Genomic DNA, 22670 nt, shown 5'->3' with positions numbered 1-22670 from the left:
TCTAAATGTGTGCGAGGTTGGTTGTGTACGAAATGGACTCTTAGGACCTCCAGTGAGAGGTAGCCATCTTGGAAAAAATTCCCTTATGCCCTAGGGCTGCTGGCTGGGTTAGCACTGAGTGAGCAACCATGAGTGGCGCATGCGTCTCTGGTTCCCAAACACCTGTCCGACGCGGAGTTGAAAGATCGCACTTTGTCGGTGAAATTCAAACCTTAATGTTTGAAGAATATAAGGGTCATAATATTAGTGAAGCTAGGTGCAATAAGGACCTAACACAAAGGTCAGATGCAAGTGATACAGCACCTATGAGGACAATACAGCGAGCGTATCCAGTTGTAGCTCTGAGCACTACCCTTGCTATCTCCAATTTATTTAGATGATACATAGATGAATCGTTTTCTGCGTTCAGTGATGATGCATCTGATACAAGTAGCATAGATAAAGTGTTAGCGGCTTCCATGGTGGTGTTTTCCCTAGATATTTTCAAGAATAGCTGAATCTCATCTTTACTGACGGACACTCTTTGAGGCTGGCTGAATCTCTTCCAGACTGATGGACACTCTTTGAGGTTGGCTAAATTTCTTCCTGTGTGGGACCTTACAAGGCGATCTTTATGAGTACCTTACAAATTGATCTTTCCCTGTAATCTTTGCAAGACTACCTTATGTTTTACAAGCTTGGCTACATACCACCTACAGGTACTAATGCCAAGGGTGTACATGAGTGCGTTATTTGCAAGCACACAGAACAAAGAAACAGGAAGCGAAAATCTATCTGTACCTGGTGCAACGAGAGAAAAGTCGCACTGTGTACCCTGGACTACTTCGTTGATTATTACTCACTTCCGAAGTACTGAGTGTGTAATACAGTGTGTTACTTTGTAGTGTGTGAAACTGTACATATTGTAATTTTAGTGAATTTTTAACAAGTAATATTGCGACAATAAACATTTATTGTGGACACATTGCTGACACATGTATCACAGTTTCATGGAACATTATGAACGTTCTACTGTATACATATCGTAAAGGATACAAATATGCATCATATACGATAAAAAAACAAAACAAATATAACTGCATTGGAAATACATAAAACAGATAATTTAAAATATATTTGTGCCAACATCTGGTGCTTGAATGGCCCACGCGACCATGTCTGGGTGTGTCACGCCAACCCATTCTCGCACTTTCATACAGTCAGTATTGACTTATTAAATAAGTGCATATGTGACATACTAATTTATTCTGAATATTTTAGTTTACCTTGAAAAGCTTCATAGAAAACACCGACCTTGCCTAACCTTCTTAGTATGTTAAGATAAGCATCTTATTGCTTCTTAATTACAATTATTACTTAACCTATTATAGGTATAGGTTACAATTATTACTTAACCTATTATAGGTATAGGTTAAGTAATGTAATTACGAAGCAATAAGATACTTATCTTAACATACTAAGAAGGTTAGGTAAGGTCGGTGTTTTCTATGAAACTTTTCAAGGTAAACTAAAATATTCACAATAAATTAGTATGTCACATATACACTTATTTAATAAGTTAATATTGACTGTACGAAAGTGCGAGAACGGGTTGGTCACGCACGGGCGACCAGCCCCTGATGACATCACAACGCACCTTGTCCACGTCCCCAGAGCCAAAATAAGTGGAATTTTGTATTTATTTTTACATAGACATGTTCAGGGAAGGGAATTTATCATTTTACGAAGAAAAAATAATTTTGGGGGAACACTTTATTTCATGCGCACGGGGAATTTCACAATAAACTCGGCGCAGCATGGTGGTTAATCAACTGAGCTACGACATGGATAAGAATTGCAACCGAGAAATCAACTTGACCTACCACGGACCCTGCAGTCTTTCCGAGACACAAACCAGGTTTTTTACACAATTTCCCCATGCACCTGAGCTCTGTTAATAAGCTGTTCTACCTCTTTGCCCTTACTTCATTACACCCTCTTGACCGTAGATTTGAACCCTCGTCACGACTCTTGTGGATTTGTTCATTTCAAACTTGAAATGAAACAAACAAACAAACAAACTCATTTCAAATTTGTTCATATCAAACCTACCCGTACTATCAAAAATATTTGAAAAAATTATCTACAAACAGCTGTACTCCTACCTCGTAAAATTCTACATACTCGGCCCCTGTCAGTTTGGCTTCCGCTCCCAAAAGAGTACTAACGACGCAATTATTAGTCTCCTTGATATAATTTACTCAGCCCTTGACAAAAATGAGTTTCTGATTGGACTCTTCATTGACCTGAGAAAGGCCTTTGATACTGTTAATAACAACTACCTCTTATGTAAACTGCATCATTATGGAATCCGAGGCCATGCCCTGCACTATATGCAATCCTATCTTAGTGATAGACACCAATGTGTAGCCATCAATGATATAACCTCTTCCACTCTACCAATAATCATTGGAGTGCCACTGGGCAGCATCTTGGGACCCCTCCTATTTCTTATATACATCAATGGTCTGCCTGATGTCACCAACATTCTGAAACCTATATTGTTTGCTGATGATACTACCCTCATCTACTCTAACCCTAAAACACATACACTAAATAATGCTGTTAATAATGAACTAAAAAAAGTCCACTTATGGATGTCAACCAACAAACAAACACTTAACATAGAAAAGACCTACTACATCTTATTTGGAAGCAAATCAACAAATGCAATTCAGCTTCAGATAGACAATGTTAACATTAGTAATAAAAATGATGGAAAGTTTCTTGGCCTATTCCTAGATAAGAGACTCGACTTCAGCACCTACATACAACACATAACTAAGAAAGTCTCTAAAACAGTTGGTATACTCTCCAAAATCAGATACTATGTATCTAACTCTGCTCTCATCTCACTATATTATACACTAATCTATCCCTATCTTAATTATGGTATCTGTGCATGGGGTTCAACCACTGCAAACCACCTCAGGTCCATCATCCCCCAGCAAAATCTGCTATCAGAATAATAACAAATTCTGTTTTCAGACAACACTCAGCCCCTTTGTTTAACTCCCTAAACATGCTAAACATAATCTCACTCCACACATTCTCTGTGTCAACTACATTTACAAAGCCCTGTTCTTAAATGCAAATCATGTTCTGAAACTCTCCCTGGACAGATGTAATAGGACCCATTATCACCACAAAAGAAATAAATATCTCTGATATCCCCAGAGTCAAACTTAATCTGTGCAAACAATCTTTGCAAATAAAGGGACCTAGTCTATGGAACTCACTCCCTAATGAATTGAAAACCTGTCCAACTTTTGCATCATTCAAAAACAAAACTAAAAAGTACCTAATTTCATCTTAATAGTTTTCTACCTTGTTGCTTTAAAATTGCACTGTATCTAGTGCTACCCAATCTCCCAATCTTCATGTACCCAGTCCAAACAACTTTACCATTGTGATGATTGCCGTGTTCTTATATGTGCTTTCAATTTGCTGTATGGTGCCTATTAATCTTCGTTTAAATTACCAGTCAAGCTGTCAATGCAATCAATCTGAACTTTAATATACCAATGTGCTTTAATATTCACACTAATCTCTCTCATCTCATTTTTTTTCTTTCTTGCAATGTATCTGTTATCATTTTATTAATTCCGCTAGAATTTACCTACTTAAAATTATCTGTAGATTAAGGACCTGCCCAAAATGCTGCACATACTAGTGGCTTTACAAGATTGTAAAAACCATGCTATGTATTCTCACAAACCCAATGTACCTTCTTGTATATAAATAAATAATTAAATTTAGCCTTTAGAAGGGGCCTCGTAGCCTGGTGGATAGCGCGCAGGACTCGTAATTCTATGGCACGGGTTCGATTCCCGCACGAGGCAGAAACAAATGGGCAAAGTTTCTTTCACCCTGAATGCCCCCTGTTACCTAGCAGTAAATAGGTACCTGGGAGTTAGTCAGCTGTCACGGGCTGCTTCCTGGGGGTGGAGGCCTGGTCGAGGACCGGGCCGCGGGGACACTAAAGCCCCGAAATCATCTCAAGATAACTCAAGATAAATAAATAAATTTGATGCATCACACTATTGTGATTTCTATGTGTAATAAGAGTATTGTTCAATTGAAGGGACAGCAGTTACACATACTGTACTAATGAAGCCAGTATTACACAAAGCATTTCGGGCAAAATTAATAGTAATATAGAAATTTTTTAATTAATATTGTGATGGGGTAAAACACTTAATACTATAAGAGAAGTAAGTTAGCAAAATGAGAATGTTCAAGGAAAATAAAAAAAATAATACAAAGGTGATACATAAGGATGACAAGCATTTATTTATTTATATACAAGAAGGTACATTGGGGGTAAAGGGAAAACATAGTGTAGCGAGTAGATTATCCCAATAATATACTCGCTTAGATTATAATAATAATATATTATTGGGATAATCTACTCGCTACAATAGAAATGAAGTTGATTTTACATTCTTGTAAAGCCATTAGCACGCATAGAGTTTCGGGGAAGTCCTTAAACTAACAGATAATTTTAAGTAGATAATTTACAGTAAAATAGACAAAAAATGTGTACAGGTACTTTACAGCCTTACTTTACAGGTACAGAGTATAGTCAGAGTACTGGCATAGATTATTACATTATGGAGTCAGTAGTTCTAGCAACAGTACAGTAGTTTATTTACATTAATTACAGAATGGAAATACAAGGTGTAATTTAGAACTGCTCCTCATGACATTTTCTTGGAACATATCAGAACATAGAGTAATATAAACATACTATAATTTAAGGTTAATGGGGCCAACACTTACAAATAACCAAGATCATAAAGGACACGCGTAAACACTTTATCAAAGAAATGCATGAAATTAAATGACATTAAATGTAGACAGTAAATGTAGAAATTATATGAGTAATACAGTGTGCCCTTGCTTGAACGAGCTATATGGGGGCGTAGCCGATTCATTCCAGTGTGGAATTCATTCCATCAATCAGGCCCCAGCATCCCCCTTCCCCCCCCCAAAAAAAAATTAATAATACATATGCCAGTACACATTTGCCTTTTGAAAAATTTAAATAACAAAGAATTTGAATTGCAATGAAATAAATTGATATTGCATGTTACAGTACTGTACTTACTCTACCAGTTGAGTTTTGTAGTGCAAACTTTGTTAGCCTCAATATCCTGAGAGTGCCACACATATGAATATAAATTGTTTAAATTAAAGAACAGTAACTTTTCTAACAAGTGTACATTATACACTACAGTCTGTACATAAAGTACAGACCACTAGAATCACACTACTGCAGTACACTTATATCATATAAACTACACTTTGTACATTTAATGTCATTAGAACTGTGCTGTACAGCTCAATTGGTACTCCCAGGTAAGTTATGGCTAGTGCTGGGTGCTGGTCCAGTTGCCTGAGCATCCTCAGAAGGTGAGTTCTTGCTAGTGCTGGGTGCTGGTCCAGTTGCCTGAGCATCCTCGGAAGGTGAGTCCTTGCTAGTGCTGGGTGCTGGTCTAGTTGCCTGGGCATCCTCAGAAGGTGAGTCCTTGCTAGTGCTGGTTGCTGGTCCTGTAGGCCTACTGTGAAACCATACCAAAACTTTTGAATCTTAGTTTGTTTCTTTGTTGTGAGCTTCATTACAATATCTTTCATAATATAAAGTTTCAGTTAAATATCTTATCATATACATGTCTTTCAGATAAAGCCATTTTTATCTGCTTTGTACACTTAAAACCAGCTTTGATTATTAGATATCATGTGCTGAGAAAGTTTATGCTTATATGCATTAGCACTTCCAACATCTGCACTTAATGCCTCACCACAAATTTTCATGTTAATGATGCATTAGCTCTCTTTAAATCGACATACCTATTCAGTGCTAGCCTTGAAATTGTCTATGTTTAACTTTACAGCAAGTCTCTCAGCTACATTTCTAATAGAATCAACTTATAAATTGTTTTATTTAAAATATTATTATTGTTAGTTTGACATTTTATACATTTTATACAGTACAGTTCTGTATTAACCCTTAAGCTGTGCATGGCATACATATTTATTTATTTATTTATTTATATACAAGAAGTTACATTGGGGGGTTAACAGAGAATATAGAAATTAAGTTAAATTACCATTCTTGTAAAGCCACTAGCACGTATAGCGTTTCGGAACCAAATATGCCATATTTCGGGAGCATATATGACAGGACCTGATGGGAAAGTTCAGTTTCTCAAATTTGCTCTAATGCTTTCCAATTTTTTGTGCATACTAGCAAATCCTGAAATTTTGACTAAATGATCACAAACGTAACTTAAAAAATAAGAAAATAAAAAATACTGTAATTATAAAAGTGATTATTGAAAACTTCAGATTTTGAAACCAGCTGCAAAAATATAAACTATCATGAATTGTTCATTTGGTGTTATTATGCTCTCAGAATAGTATAGGATCTTCATATTCATAGATTTAGAATACAGTGGTACCTCGGAACACGAGTGTCCCTGTATGCGAGTTTTTCGGAATACGAGCAAGATTTCCTCAGAAAATGTGTCTGGAAGGCGAGGGTTACCTCGGAACACGAGTTTGTTGATACGTGTACAGGCCGACTAGCACATGGTGGCACGGCGATCGCGCCTCAGTTTACCAGTGTCTCGCGCTCAGTGACTATCCCACCTGAATTCTTCACAAGGATTTACAGTTTTTTGTCGTTTTTTTTGGCAATTTGAGCATAAAAGTTGTCATTATATATCTCGCCATGGGTCTCAAGAAAGCCATTGATAAGGTTCAACCTAAGAAAATAGCTGTGAGTAGAGGTTGTCCCTTCTTGATTAAGAAAATGTGTGAAGTATGGGAAGAACTGCAAAGTTTTGTTGAAAAAAACTCACCCAGATAAAGCTGAAGCAGGCCATTGCATTGACCTTTTAAATGACAATGTGAGTCTTACTACAGACAAGTGTTAAAATGTAGGGAAAAACAAGTGTCTTTAGACAGATTCTTAATAAAAGAAGCAACTCTTAGTGGTATGCAAGCAAAATGTGCCAGAGTGTGCATACCAGTGAAGTCCTCACTGCCTGATATTATAATGGAATGAGACTCCCCTTCCAAACAGTAACACCTCTCCTCCTCCCTCCTCCTCACATCTTCCATACACCAACAGCAGGCCTCAGCAAGGGTAAGTAATAACTTGAACATAGTTTTGTAGGTTTATTTAGATGAATAAAAATTTAGTTTGATGTGGGGTTTTTGGGGTAGTCAAGAACGGATTAATTCATTTCCCATTATTTCTTATGGGGAAATTACTTCGGAATACGAGTTTTCGGAATACGAGCTGTCTCCAGGAACGGATTAAACTCTTAAACTGAGGTACCCCTTTATATGTTTTCAGTTCAGTTTACTGTAAAAAAAATTGTCAATGTGGCATTTGAATTATGCGCCAAATTTAGAAAAATAGGATAAACTGGCTCACCTGGATGTCCCGGGGCGGCCCCGCTTTGCTTTTCGAGACCCGGACTTGGGGGTGAGGGTCGCTTCGATCCTGGTTCAGTCTACACCTCCTCGTCCTTTCCCTTCTGTTCGTTCTGGTCCCCCCCTCCCCTGCTTCCGGCCCCGAAACGTCTGTAGGTTTTGGAGTCGGAAAAGGGGTTACTTGATCTTGAGACACGAGCAGCTTCGGGGGGTGCCCCTTCCGTGGGGGCGGCAGAGGCATTCGTGTCTTGTCTCCCGGCCGAAGCTTCTGGGTCTGACCAGTGGGCCCCCTTTCTTCCGGCTTCTACGGCTGATCCGTCCTTGTCTTGTGGGGTCGGGCTTGGGGAGAGGACTCGGCCTCGGATCCTGCGGTGAAGGACCTCGAGGCTGGGGAGGGGCTGACTTGGGGCCTTGGGCCCCGCTGGACCCCGCCTGGGGTTTTCTTCCCTCTGAGCGGGGCTTATTGTTACAAGGTGTGGGGTTTTCTTTTCCCCCTCTGCGTACGAGCTAGATTTGGTGTTGGCCCCCCTCCCCGGGTTTGTTGGTTCCGTCTTTCTGGAGGTTTTCGGCTTATCACTTCCAACCTGGTGTGGTGCGAGCGGCCCTTGCAGCTTACCTCCTGCATGACCCGGATTATGCCTCGGAAATGGATCCGTCTGAGTTCAGGTTTGGGACTTCGTTCCCTTTCTGGCTCTGTTACGAGGTTCTGGAGTCTTCCTGGCTAGCAGACTTCCCCCTTGTTTGTTCTGGATTCCTGGCATTCCTTCTGTCGTTCCCGCACGCTGGAGTGGCGGGAAGCTTCCATGGTGCTTCAGGTTTTCCTGGGGGGCGATCTTGAGTACCTGAATGAGTGCTTGTTTGCCCCTGCCCTTCCCCGCGATGTGGGCGTTGTTCAGCTTCATGTGCAGGTTCCCACCCTTTCGGCGGCGCTCATAGCGGACTTGCATGCCCGGGGCCTTTTGGCTTCAACCTTGCGGTTCTTTTTTCTCCTGGAGCTGTCCTCGGATTGGCTCGTGTAGGATGTGAGGATGCTTGGGTCCATCCCGGGGTCCGGCGCCTTGTCCTCGGCAGTGCGTTCATCCGCTGCCTTGTTGAAACTTTTCACGCCGATTTTGCGGGATACGGTTTCCATGTTTTATGCTTTCCGTTTCGCGTGTTGGCAGGCATTGCTGGGTTCTTCCGTGGAATCTGCTTGGGCTCTGGCTCTTAGGCGGTCTTCACCTTTTTGTCCTCTTCTGTTTGAGGAGTCGGCCGTGACGCAGTTTATTCAGGCTGCGTCGTTGGCTTGTCGTCCTATGTCGGAGTTGTTGGTCTTCCGGGAGTGCCGGGGTGGGTCTTCCCGGAAGGGTCGAGCCAGGGCTCGGGGTTCCTCTCGTTGTGGTAGGCCACTGGTGTCAGGTTCGGGTTCGGCTCCTGCTTTGGACCCGCCCTCGTCTGGTCGGTGTGGTATTCGCTCTGTGCGGGGTTCTGGGTCTCGTAAGGGGCGCTGGCCCTTTCGCGGTTTGCCCTATTGACGGGGCGATGGGGGGGCTGGCTTACGCTGTTCACCCACACCTGTTCCCAAGATTCGTAGGCGTTTCGGGTCGTGTCTGTCGGCCTGCGGTGGCGTGGGGGGGGGGGGTCGGGGCTGGCAGGGCAGGTTTCTTCACCTGCGCTCTGTCAGGTCATCTTGGAGTGGGTTCGCTTGGGTGTCATCGAAACGACGTTGTCCCTCAGATGTGTTTCCCGTCTGTTTCTGGTCACGAAATGGGACTGCGCGGACCTGCGGTTCATTCTGGACTTGTCCTGTCTGAACCCCTGGGTTCATTGCCCCTCCTTTCGGATGACTACGCTGTCTCAAGTTCGGCTCCTCTTGGAGCCGGGCACTTGGATAGTGTCCCTGGACCTCTGGGACGCTTATTGGCATGTCCCGATTCATCCGTGGTTCAGGGACTGGCTCGGTTTTTTTGTGGGGCGTCTGAGTTACCGCTTCCGTTGTCTTCCGTTCGGATTGAACCTGGCACCTTGCGTGTTCACGTGCCTTACGCGGGTCGTGGTAGCCCATTTGCGTCTCCTAGGTGTTCAGGTATTGGCCTACCTTGACGACTGGCTGGTTTGGGCTCCCAGCCGGTCAGCTTGCTTGCTAGCCAGGGATTTGGTTCTATCCCAGCTCGCCGGGTTCGGGTTCTTGGTGAACTGGAGGAAGTCCCATCTGGTCCCCTCTCAGGTTCGGACTTGGCTGGGTCTCGTTTGGGACTCTTGGACCGCCTCCTTGTCTCTCCCTCCTGAATCTTTCCTACGGCTGCGGTCCCGCCTTCGTCTGTTTCTGGTGGGCCCTCGGGTCACCCGACGGTTGCTCGAGGGGCTGTGCGGAAGCCTTAACTTCGCGATGGTAGTCTACCCACCGGGTCGAGTTTGGCTTCATTGGCTGTTTTGGTTCCTTCAGGGGTTCCTCCTGAACCCCTTCTACCTCTCTTGCGATCACTGGGTTCGACCCCCGGGGGCCTTGCGTCGGCTGCTGCGTCACCGGCTTCCTCTTTGGGTTTTTCGGGGTTCAGTGCCTTGGCGCCTGTCTGAGCCCTCGCCCAATGTGTACATGGATGTGTCGTCTCTCGGCTGGGGCTTTGTGACCAGTGCTCACCAGGCCGGCCAGGGGCGTTGGGATCCGTCCTTCCATCGAGCTCACAGCACGGTGCGGGAGTTCGCGGCAGTGTGGTTTACTCTTCAGAGGATTCGGGTAGCCCGCGGATCGACGATTCGGCTCCATTCGGACTGCTCTCCGGTGGTTCATTGCCTGAACCGCGGGGGTTCAATGCGGTCCTTGTTTCTTTGAGGTTGGTTGCTTCGGGTGATTCGTCTGCTGAGTTCTCGGGGTTTGGCTCTCCTGGCGTTTCATGTACGGGACATGTCCAACGTCTTGGCCGACGGCCTGTCTCGCTTCATTCCCCTCTCCACGGAGTGGACGGTCGACGACGTTTCCTTCCGTTGGCTTTGCCAGACGTTCGAGCACCCCGAGGTGGACCTCTTCACGCCGGCGCAGTCGCGGCGTCTTCCCGTGTATGCGGCGCCCTTCCCCGATCGCAAGGCCATTGGGGTCGTTGCCTTTCGGCTAGACTGGTCAAGGTGGGGGTTCCTGTACCTCTTTCCCCCGGTTCGGCTGTTACCCCAGGTCCTGACTCGTTTGGAGACTTACCAGGGGAGAGTTGTCCTTCTGACCCCTTGGTGGCCGGCCCAGCCTTGGTTTCAGGCGCTGCTTGCTCGGTGTCCGAACCCTAGGGTTTTTCCGCAACTCTGCCTCTTTCAGCAGATCGGGCTGGCACATCACATGGCTGGTTCGATCTTCTCCTTGAGTCTTTGCGTATGTTTTTTTTTACTCGAGTCTATCATCATCTCTATGGTGATCAGGTGGCCTCTCTGTTTGTGTCCCACCTGAGGGCTTCTTCTCGGCGGCAGTATGAAGTTTCCTGGTGGTCCTTCTGTTTCTTTTTGCGTCTTCGTCGTGTTAGTTTGTTAGGGTGGTCTTGTCTTTTCACTCTTGGTTTTTCAAGACCGTCATCTTATGCCTAATACTGTCGTCTCATATCGTGCGGCGCTGGCAGAGCCGCTTCAGCTTGCCTTCGGTATCGATGTTACGTCTGCGCCGTTTCGCAAGCTGTCTTGTGCCGTTTCACCTCTGGGCTGCTCATGCGCCGCTTGAGCCGTCCTGGTCTTTGGACAGAGTGCTCGCTTTCCTTTCGTCTCCTCGTTTCGTTGTGGTCCCTTCAGTCCGAGATTGTTTCTCCAAGGCTCTTTTCTTGTTGGCATTAGCCTCTGGGGGTCGAGTAGGGGAGCTTAATGCTCTTTTCCGGCGCAGAGGTTTCTGCTCTTTGGGGCCTGGAGATTGTTATGTTCGCTTGCAGGCGTCTGCTTCTTTTCTGGCGAAGAATGAGACTGCTGCGTTCTGGAGGGGTCCTTGGGTGGTTGATGATTGGTTGGTCTGTCCGGGGGTGCATCATGTTTTGTGTCCGGTTGTGGCGCTTTGCCGTTATTTGTGCGCCACGGCTTCTGTGTCCGAGGACGCGCTTTGGGTTGATACGGTTTCCCTTCCTCCCTGTTCGCGGGTTCGGGTTTCCCAGGTCGTCCGCAGGGTTATCAAGTCTAGCCAGCCTGTGGTCTATCCCCGTGCCCATGATGTCCGTAAGTTCGCGGCTCTTTCTGCCGTCTTTCGGAATATATCTTGGTCTGATATTTGGGCGTGGGGTTTTTGGTGGTCGAAGAGGGTCCTTGCTGATCGTTACCTTGTGAATGTCCCTGGGCCCCGTTGGGCCTGTGTTGCTTTGGGTCGGCGGTTGCAGCCAGTTGTCTCGACTTTGAGTTGAGGGGTGAGCGACGACCGCCACCTGGGTAAGTCCCTCTTTTTCCGTCTGTGGGTAGTTAGCTCCCCCCAGAAAACCAGCGTTGAATGTAATGAAACGCCATTTTCTGGGTGAGTCCCGGAGGCTCCCCGGCATCCCTCCCTCTGGTCAGCGTTTTTTTCGCGTTTTTGACATCCAGCCTCAAGAACTGAGGTGTGGGTAGTCGGTGTGGAGGGTCTGGGGCGCAGACAGTGGTGCGGCGACGTGTGACATCACAGTAGTTTGCTTGTTTTCTGTTGGGGACTTCTATCCACTAGTTTGGCTTTTGGTGGCAATTTTCATCAGAATAGGGGTTTGTTTTGAGGCGCTTACCTTTCTGGGTGCCTGTTCCGGTCGATGGTAGACATAGAATGCTTCCAACCACACGGGAGTTTCTATAGGCTATTGCTTCCCTTGCCTCTCTGAGGGTTCCCGGTTCTGGCCGTGGTCCCCGGTAGGCCTAAGAACTCCATACACATGACTGATGCCAAAGTCTGACATTAGCATATCAGCCTGGGAAAACTCTGGGGAGCCTCCAGGACTCACCCAGAAAATGGCGTTTCGTTACATTCAATGCTGTTTTTTTTTTATTTAATTTTCTAAACATATACTATGTTTTGGTGGGAAAAATTTAGTCATAGAAACCTTAAATTTGTCTTCTTTTTTCCCCAATAGGTAATACTGCTTCCAGTCTCTGCTCGGCTACCAAGGACGCTGACGCAAACAACTTCTACCCATTAATGATGGTAAAGACAATTTTATTCTTGTTGTACTATTAGTATGTGTGGGCTATCATGTTGATGTCAATAATACACTCACCATCAGATTCTTTATTCAGGTAAAGGTACATCCATTGAGTTACATACATAATGATGGATTTAAAGATAGAGATAGTACATACAATACTTAAAGCCACTATTAAACATAGCGTTTCGGGCAAGGTGAAGGGGGTAAAAAACACTTAGACTAAAACTTAATAGTAATTGAGCTTAAAGTATAAATTGCATTGAAAAAAAATTAAAAAAAGGGGAGGGGGGGGGGGAACAAGGCAGAGAAAAGCAATTATACAAGTTGGTCAACAAAAAGCATTGATTACAATAATAAGACATGGGTTGACATTTAGGGGTAAGGTATGTTACATGGAGTTTATTAGGTAGTTTTTAGTTTTTATCTTAAACTGGTTGAGAGAGGTACAGGTACATGATTGGGGAGGTGTCAAGGTTCTCACCCATTCCTACCTTATATGGTTTGGGGCCGTTCCCACGGGTCTTCGCCCCTCCGTACCAGACGCCACTGCTCGCCCCGGGGCTAAACCCAGTCCACTAAGGGCTGGCCTTATATATATACCTCTAGCGAGTAGAGAGGTTCAAGTCAACCTGTATCACACCTGAACCTGCCCATCTTGACACTGGGACACTCTCTCTTAGATATCTGGTCTGCTCGAGGTCGCCAGCTTGCTTCAGTGGTCTCATTAGTTATCTTAAGTCAAGGATGCAATTTCATGTGCAGTGCAAGGTGACAAATGGTTTCACTCAAAATAGTCCTAGGGAATGGAGGCTCACTCAAACACATTGGTAAGATTAAAAGTTTACTGAAGAAAATATATACACTTGCATAAGGAAATAATATAGGTAGAATTGTCCGATGGCAGTAACACTCCTCTCGCTTCATCTCTAGCAACACGGTAAGCTAACTGGGTCCACTCTTCCGTCGGCGGGCACACACCTTGCACTTACCTCAATCGTGAAGGGATCCAGTTGGATGTTTAGTCAGTGCAAGATGTATCCTTTGCTAGTTGAGCTGGACCCTAGGCTACCACATAACCATTCTGCGGAATGCAAGAAATTTAGTTTCGGCACTCAAAAATAATTTTTTTTTTACAATTTATATATATAAAAATTTCATCTCCCAGACAGGCCCCCACTTGTTATGGGGTACATGGTTGTACTGAGAAGGGCCAATAGTTAGAGTCAAGATGTATCTAAAATAGTGGGATAGATAGGCTCGGCCCTCCAAGGAACAAAGGTTCCTAGTAATGATTCTATGTTTTAAATTACAGGTCTGCTGTCTAGTAGCTAATCATCTACACCACTTCAACAGGATGAATTGATACTTCTCGTAATCTAACTTATTTATTAAAACCCTCTAATAACCCCCATATCCATTAATACAATAAATTTCTTTACCACTCTACCTTACATTAAACACCTTGGTCCACATAGACAGGGTGCAGAGTTTACAATTACAACTAGGGTAAAGACTACTTGGAGTAGGACACTAGTAAAGGCTCTAGGTAGCCTGGTAAAACTTGAGCACACGTGGTTTTACTAAAACACCCTAGAGTAATCTTAGGGATATATACACTAGCTTAGGCTACACAAGAACTTAACTACACAATTTGCCAGAACACGGTAACACAGTATTATAATTATCTTAGATAATAAATGTAGAATGAGGTAAGGGAAAGGGAGGAGGAGGAGGAGAACAGAGCCCACGCGAGAGAGTGTGAACACCACAACAGCCAGAACCAGAGAGAGCGAGAGCAGCCTCCTCCGCTCTCTTAAATATGCTGCTGGAAAGGGTACCTAGCTGATCGTACAGCCATAAACGTAACAAGTCTTCACCAACATTCATTACTAGTTACTTTACCAGTTCTAAGAATAGCTGGGAACTAGTTCAATATTATATTTAATAGTCAACACGCCCACAGTCTGAATAATCTGTGAGTAACAAGGTTCATCTTACGTATGCCAAGGAAGACTGAGACAAATACGCATCAGGTATGAGAAGCCTTGAATATAAACATTATTGTTAATTAAATATCCCTCTTACACAACTATTTGGAACTCAATTTGACCTCTGGTTTCTGAATGGGAACCCAGGGTCATAACAGCGGCATTATTTGCAGTATCTATGGCATATTTTACATTTTTTCACGAATGTGGTACAATGTGTGGTCACTTGATGTTTTATTATAATACAACTGGTATAAATTTAATATTTTGTCACATGTGTAAAAAATGTTTTATATTTCAGGAAATATGAAATTTATTATGAATTGTTTTCATTATATACACTTACTCAATATGTAGATGTTTCTGGGGGGAGCCCCGTTGGCCCCACTGAGCTATCCCAGGCTGATATGATAATGTCAGACTTTGGCAACAGTCATGTGTATGGAGTTCTTAGGCCTACCGGGGACCACGGCCAGAACCGGGCCCCCTCAGAGAGGCTAGGGGAGCAATGGCCTATAGAAGCCCCCGTGTGGTTGGAAGCATTCTATGTCTGCCATCGACTGGAACAGGCACCCAGAAAGGTAAGCGCCTCAAAACAAACCCCTGTTCTGGTTAAAATTGCTACCAAAAGCCGAACTAGTGGATACAACTCCCCAACCGAAAACAAGCAAACTAGTGTGACGTCACACACCGCCGCGCCGCTGTCTGCGCAGCTCCCCCCTCCCCTGGAGGGGGAAGGGGGAGCCCCAGACCCCCCACGCCGGCTACCCACACCTCAGTTCTTGAAGCTGATGCTATAGGCGATGGTCGTGTGCTCTGGCTCCGGTGTCGCTTCTGCACTGTGCTTTGCGTGTGGTGTTGGTTTTGTGGGTGCGAGAGCCAGGAGTTATCTTCAGTACTCGGGCTGCATGTGCCTAGGGTTGCCTTCCCTAGGTGCCCTGTAAGTACTGCTCTTGGGGCTTGGGGCCACCTTCCACAGGCTCCTCGGGGTCTGCCTCTGCTGGTCCGTTTTACCTTTCGGTTTTTCGGCCGCCTGTTGGGCTCTTGGGTGTTCTGTTCTCCCTTGTTACCGGCAAGTAAGAGGCAGTTTGCACTGGTAGGGGCTCAGGGTGCTGCTCAGCTTGTATTCCCGACATCGCGGCCGGCTCTGTTCCTTGGGGTTCACTGTCCTCTTGCGGGGTTTTGTTTTTCTTTTTGTTTTTGCCTGGTGGGGGGTTCTGTCATTTTATTCAGTTTGTTTTTGCCCTTCCACTGTTCTCCTCGGTGGCGCCCCCTGCTAGGTCCCCGTGAGTGTACACGTCCCTGGGGTTCAGCTATAGAAGTTTGCTTGGTAGTTTTGGGCCCCAGTTTGCAGCACCCTGCCTGGGACTACCTGAGCGCGAGTCCTCTTAAAGTAAACGCTCAGGACCCTGGGAATCCCCTAGGGGGCGCTTGGGTCCGATGGATGTGACCCTGGAGTCCCCACTCGCTGTGTGCGAGTTTGAGGGTTTCTCGGTCCCCTTGTCTCAGGGTGACCCTCATTGTTTTTGCCTCTGCCACGCTGCCTGTTGGGTCGGTGATACTTTGGACCCTTAGTCCTGTGAGTGTTGCTGCTTGCTTGTGACTCAATTTACCCAATCCTCTGATGATTCTATTCGGGTACAGGCGGCGCGTGTGTTGCAGTCTAGGTTTCGTCTGTTGCAACGCGCTCGGTTGGTTGCTCACCCGGATACCCCGGGGCTGCCCCGCTTTGCTTTTCGAGACCTGGACTTGGGGGTGGGGGTCGCTTCGATCATGGTTCAGTCCGCACCTCCTCGTCCTTCCCCTTCTGTTCGTTCTGGTCCCCCCCCCCCCCTCTGCTTCCGGCCCTGAAGCGTCTGAGGGTTTCGGGGTCGGAGCAGGGGTTACTTGATCTCGAGACTCGGGCAGCTTCAGGGGGTGCCCCTTTCGGGGGGGGCGGCAGAGGCATTCGAGTCTTGTCTCCTGGCCGAAGCTTCTGGGTCTGACCAGTAGGCCCCCCTTCTTCCAGCTTTTCCGGCTGCTCCGTCCTTGTCTTGTGGGGTCTGGGCTTGGGGAGAGGACTCGGCCTCGGGTCCTGTGGTAAAGGACCTCGAGGCTGGGGAGGGGCTGACTTGGGGCCCTTGGGCCCCGCTGGACCCCGCCTGGGTTTTTCTTCCCTCTGAGCGGGGCTTATTGTTACAAGGAGTGGGGTTTTCTTTTCCCCCCTCTGCGTACGAGTTGGATTTGGTGTCGGCCCCTTCCCGGGTTCGGTTCCGTGGTTCCCCGGGTACGTCGGTTCCGTCCTTCCGGAGGTTTTCGGCTTATCACATCCAACCTGGTGTGGTGCGAGCGGCCTTTGCAGCTTACCTCCTGCGTGACCCGAATTATGCCTCAGAAATGGATCCGTCCGCATTCAGGTTTGGGACTTCGTTCCCTTTCTGGCTCCGTTACGAGGTTCCGGAGTCGTCCTGGCTAGCAGACTGCCCCTTGTTTGTTCTGGATTCCTGGCATTCCTTCTGTCGTTCCTGCACGCTGGTGTGGCGGGAAGCTTCCACGGTGCTTCAGGTTTTCCTGGGGGCGAGCTTGAGTACCTGAATGAGTGCTTGTTTGCCCCTGCCCTTCCCCGCGATGTGGGCGTTATTCAGCTCCATGTGCAGGTTCCCTCCCTTTCGGCCGCACTCGTTGCGGAGGACTTGCGCGCCCGGGGCCTTTTGGCTTTGGCCTTGTGGTTCTTTTCCCTCCTGGAACTGTCTTCCGATTGGCTCGTGGAGGATGTGAGGACGCTTGGGTCCGTCCCGGGGTTCGGCACCTTGTCCTCGGCTGGGCGTTCGTCAGCTGCCATGTTGAAGCTGTTCACGCCGATTTTGCGGGATGCGGTTTCCCTGTTTTATGCTTCCCGTCTCGCGTGTCGGCAGGTGGTGCTGGGTTCCTCCATGGAATCTGCTTGGGATCTGACTCTTAGGCGTTCTTCACCTTTTTGTCCTCTTCTGTTTGAGGAGTCGGCCGTGGCGCAGTTTACTCAGGCTGCATCGGCGGCTTGTCATCCGATGTCGGACTTGTTGGTTTTCCGGGGGTCCCGGGGTGGGTCTTCCCGGAAAGGTCGTGCCAGGGCTCGGGGTTCCTCTCGTCGTGGTAGGCCTCTGGTGTCAGGTTCGGGGTTGGCTCCTGCGGACCCTCCCTCGTCTGGTCGGCGCAGTTTCGCGCTGTGCGGGGTTCTGGGTCTCCGGCCCTTTCGCGGTTTGCCCCCTTGTCGGGGCGATGGGGGGGGGGGGGCGGCTTGCACTGTTCACCCGCGCCTGGTCCCACGATTCGTGGGCCTTTCGGGTCATGTCTCACTGCCTGCGGTGGTGTTGGGTTGCCCCTCCCCCCTTTGGGGGGTCGGGGCTGGCAGGGCAGGTTTCTTTCCCGGCGCTCTGTCGAGTCGTCTTGGAGTGGGTACGCTTGGGCGTCGTCGAAACGACGTCGTCCCTCAGATGGGTTTCCCGTCTGTTTCCGGTTCCGAAACGGGACTGCGCGGACCTGCGGTTCATTCTGGACTTGTCCCGTCTGAACCCCTGGGTTCATTGCCCCTCCTTTCAGATGACTACGCTGTCTCAGGTTCGGCTCCTCTTGGAGCCGGGAGCTTGGATGGTGTCCCTGGACCTCTGGGACGCTTATTGGCATGTCCCGATTCATTCACGGTTCAGGGACTGGCTCGGTTTTGTTGTGGGGCGTCTGAGTTACCGCTTTCGTTGTCTCCCGTTCGGGTTGAACCTGGCACCTCGCGTGTTCACGCGCCTTACACGGGTTGTGGTGGCTCGTTTGCGTCTCCTAGGTGTTCGGGTGTTGGCCTACTTCGACGACTGGCTGGTTTGGTCTCCCAGCCAGTCAGCTTGCTTGCTAGCCAGGGATTTGGTTCTTTCCCAGCTCGCCGCGTTCGGGTTCTTGGTGAACTGGAGGAAGTCCCATCTGGTTCCCTCTCAGGTTCGGACATGGCTGGGTCTCGTTTGGGACTCTCGAACCGCCTCCTTGTCTCTCCCTCCGGAGTCTCTCCTGCGGCTGCAGTCCCGCCTTCGTCTGTTTCTGGAGGTCCCTCGGGTCACCCGGCGGTTGCTCGAGGGGCTATACGGGAGCTTGAACTTCGCAATGGTGGTCTACCCGCCGGGTCGGGTTTGGCTTCGACGGCTGTTCTGGTTCCTTCGGGGTTCCCCCTTCCGCCTCTTTCGCGATCGCAGAGTTCAACCCCCGGGGGCCTTGCGTCGGTTGCTGCGTCACCGGCTTCCTCTTCGGGTTTTTCGGGGTTCAATGCCTTGGTGCCTACCCGAGCCCTCGCTCGATGTGTACACGGATGCGTCGTCTCTCGGCTGGGGTTTTGTGACCAGTGCTCACCAGGCCGGCCAGGGGCGTTGGGATCCGTCCTTCCGTCGAGCTCACAGCACGGTACGGGAGTTCGCGGCAGTGTGGTTTGCTCTGGGGAGGATTCGGGTGGCCCGCGGATCGACGATTCGGCTCCATTCGGACTGCTCTCCGGTGGTTCATTGCCTGAACCACGGGGTTCAATGCGGTCCTTGTCTCTTTGGGGTTGGTTGCTTCGGGTGACTCGTCTGCTGAGTTCTCGGGGTTTGGCTTTCCTGGCGGTTCACGTACGGGGCGTGTCCAACGTCTTGGCCAACGCCCTGACTCGCTTCGTTCCCCTCTCCACGGAGTGGACGGTCGACGACGAGTCCTTCCGTTGGCTTTGCCAGATGTTCGGGCGCCCCGAGGTGGACCTCTTCGCGTCGGCGTGGTCGCGGTGTCTTCCCGTTTATGCGGCGCCCTTCCTCGATCGCGAGGCCGTCGAGGTCGATGCCTTTCGGCTAGACTGGTCGAGGTGGGGGTTCCTGTACCTCTTTCCCCCGGTTCGGCTGTTGCTCCAGGTCCTGACTCGCTTAGAGACTTACCAGGGGAGAGTTGTCCTTCTGGCCCCTTGGTGGCCGGCCCAGCCTTGGTTTCAGGCGCTGGTTGCTCGGTGTCCGAACCCGAGGGTTTTCCCGCGGCTCCGCCTCTTTCAGCAGATCGGGCCGGTACATCACGTGGCTGGTTCGCTCTTCTCCTCGAGTCTTCGCGTATGGTTTTTTTGACTCGAGTCTATCATCATCTCTATGGTGATCAGGTGGCCTCCTTGTTGGTGTCCCACCTGAGGGTTTCTTCTTGGCGGCAGTATGAAGTTTCCTGGCGGTCCTTCCGTTTCTTTTTGCGTCTTCGTTGTGTTAGTTCCTTGTCTGTTCGGGTGGTCTTGTCCTTTCTCTCGTGGTTGTTTCAAGACCGTCATCTTATGCCTAACACTGTCGCCTCGTATCGTGCGGTGCCCGCGGAGCTGCTTCAGCTTGCTTTCGGTATCGATGTTACGTCTGAGCCGTTTCGCAAGCTGACTCGTGCATTATTTCACCTCCGGCTTGCTCATGCATCACCTAAGCCGTCCTGGTCTTTGGACACAGTGCTCGCTTTCCTTTCGTCTCCTCGTTTCGTTGTGGCCCCTTCGGTCCAGGATTGTTTTTCCAAGGCACTTTTCTTGTTGGCTTTGGCCTCTGGGGGTCGGGTAGGGGAGCTTCATGCTCTCCTCCGGCGCAGGGGTTTCTGCTCTTTTGGTCGTGGTGATTGTTTTGTTCGTTTGCAGCCGTCTCCTTCTTTTCTGGCGAAGAATAAGATTGCTGCGTTCCGAAGGGGTCCATGGGTGGTTGATGCTTGGTTGGTCAAGCCGGGGGTGCATCATGTTTTGTGTCCGGTTGCGGCGCTTCGCCTTTATTTGCGCGCCACGGCTTCTGTGTCCGGGACGCGCTGTGGGTTGATCCGGTTTCCCTTCTTCTCTGTTCACGGGTTCGGGTCTCCCAGGTCGTCCGCAGGGTTATTAAGTCCAGCCAGCCTGCGATCTATCCCCGTGCCCATGACGTTCGTAAGTTCGCGGCTCTTGCTGCCGTCTTTGGGAATATGTCTTGGTCTGATATTCGGGCGCGGAGATTTTGGCGGTCGAACAGGGTCCTGGCTGCTCGTTACCTTGTGAATGTCCCTGGGCCCCGTCGGGCCTGTGTTACTTTGGGTCGGCGGTTGCAGCCAGTTGTCTCGGCTTCGAGTTGAGGAGTGAGCGACGACCGCCTCCCGGGTAAGTCCCTCTTTTTCCGAGTATATGCTGAAGTATATGCATATACAGAATGTTAAAAACCACGGCGCACCCCACCCGCAGCCAAGCTGAAAGTAGGCTGAGCTTTTTTCATTTTTGACACACCGATGTGTCATTCTCGCAACATTAATCTAATAAATCTTTGATGCCGTACTGCGTCATCCCTGTGATAAAGTGTTAAGGCTGCAGTACAGTAATTTTAGTGTAAAATTGTTTTCATAAACTGTATTGTCTTAACCACTGAACTGTGCAACGTGCCTGCAGGTGCTCGACAGGTGGTGCGCAATGCGCCTCAGGTCAGGGATATTATAGGTGTAGCGTACCATTCAAAACTGACGCAGGGTGACGAGGGTCCAAAATGGATGCTTGAGGGCCCCAGTGAATTTTCTCCATTTTGAAAAACAATCCCAGCATGCCTCAGGGCCGTGAGGAGCCTTAGTTTCAAGGAAGCAACCATGTCTGACGCATCGTCTACGAGCTCCCGCTCCACGGTCAGCTGTGGTCATGCAAAACGACTCTCTGAGGAAGAAATACTCAACATTTTGTACGATGATGGTGCCATGGTTGATGACTTTGACTACGATCCTTACCTCTCTTTCCAGCCAGTTGTTGTCGTGAGGGGGCTTGGTGGGCAACTGCCGGGGTGTGAAGTTCCCTAGGTCAGACCTCTGTCCTTTTGGGGCCTTATGCTCCTGCTGCTGTCTTCTACTATTATGCTGGATCTCTCTTCCTTTTCCTTGTGTTTGATTTTTCTCCCCCCTCTTCTCCTTTCTAACTGTCATTTCCCGCCGACCTTTTGCCAGTCTTGGTTATTCTTTTGGACTTCTTCTGTTTTGACGCCTGGGTGTTTGAGGAGGCATACTCTCTCACCGTAGAACTGTGGTACCCAACGTCGCGAGCAAGGGGACACTTTTATTGTCACCCCTTCTTTCATCACTGAACCTGATCTTGATGGACTGACGGTTCTTAAGGTGGCATTTGTGGGGAGTATACTCACGACGCACCCCTGGGAGGCCCCGGCAAGACCAGCAACATGTGTCTTGTTGGGTGTCCTGTCCTCTAATTGTGGCTCCGTGGTGGATGTGGGGGCATATTCATTAATGAAAGTCTTCCCTCTCGTTTTCATGCCAATAACTCCTGTTTCTCTTATGACTTCTCGGGCTCGTGGGGTGGGCGACCAGGTCCCTGAGTCGGACTGTGTTGGAAGATGGGACTCTGTAGCCCTCTGCTACATTGGGCCCAGACCTAGCTCCTCCTCTGACCCTCCTGACCACTCCCCTCGGCTCCCCTCCTTCCTTTGTGTTTGGGTTGAGCCCTAACCCCCCAGCGGTGACCACATCATCCCCTGGTCTGGCTCCATCTCTCATTGTAACTACTGCATCTTTTAACCCCCCCCCCCTCTCTCTCTCTCTCTCTTGGGGTTCTCAACCCCGTTCCCGCTGCGGCCGCACTCACACGATCCCTTCCCATACTAATTTGTACCATGCCTTGTTTAGTCTTACTACATGGACTAAGTACTTTGACCTCCATCATTTAGAGTCTACTCCTCCTGATGATTTTTCCCAACATTAGGCACCTTGTTGATTCGGTGGATGCCTCTGTTACTTTCAACCCCACCCGTCTCGGTTCGCATGTCGCTGCTGCTGTTTCTTAGGGTGCAGCTACCCGCTTGGTCACCTTATCCTGCATTGGTGAGACTCCTGTTCAGGTCTCCAAGAATGCTCGGTTAAATGCCAGTGTTGGCACTATTCTCCTCTCGCACCATGTTTCAACTGGTGTTAGGAATCTAAAGGACTGCCACGATGATATCAAGCATATCCTTGAAGCCCAGGGCCATTCTGTCCCCCAGGTGGACACGTTTACCCATCCCCCTCATGGTCGTCGCCGTCACCCCCTTCGAGTTGTGAAAATTACCTATGATGGACCCTTCCGCCCTCTGTCATTATTGCTGATGCCAGGTGCACCGTTCAGGAGTACATTCCC

The 22670-nt window shown here is 48.4% G+C and overlaps 2 protein-coding genes across 2 annotated transcripts in view; one reads left to right on the top strand and one right to left on the bottom strand.

The window, feature by feature from the left end:
• Nucleotides 1–22670, bottom strand: part of LOC123751561 (tripartite motif-containing protein 59-like) — a 290403-nt gene that overhangs the window by 51475 nt on the left and 216258 nt on the right. The gene's annotated exons all lie outside the window — the stretch shown is intronic.
• The window catches only part of LOC138364924 (uncharacterized), a 115385-nt gene that overhangs the window by 944 nt on the left and 91771 nt on the right, over nt 1–22670 (top strand). The window lies entirely within an intron of this gene.

The sequence above is a fragment of the Procambarus clarkii genome, chromosome 15, assembly GCF_040958095.1.
Source record: "Procambarus clarkii isolate CNS0578487 chromosome 15, FALCON_Pclarkii_2.0, whole genome shotgun sequence".
NCBI classification, from domain to species: Eukaryota; Metazoa; Arthropoda; class Malacostraca; order Decapoda; family Cambaridae; genus Procambarus; species Procambarus clarkii.
Note: the sequence above shows the minus strand (reverse complement) of the source record. Positions and strands in the feature narration are given on the sequence as shown.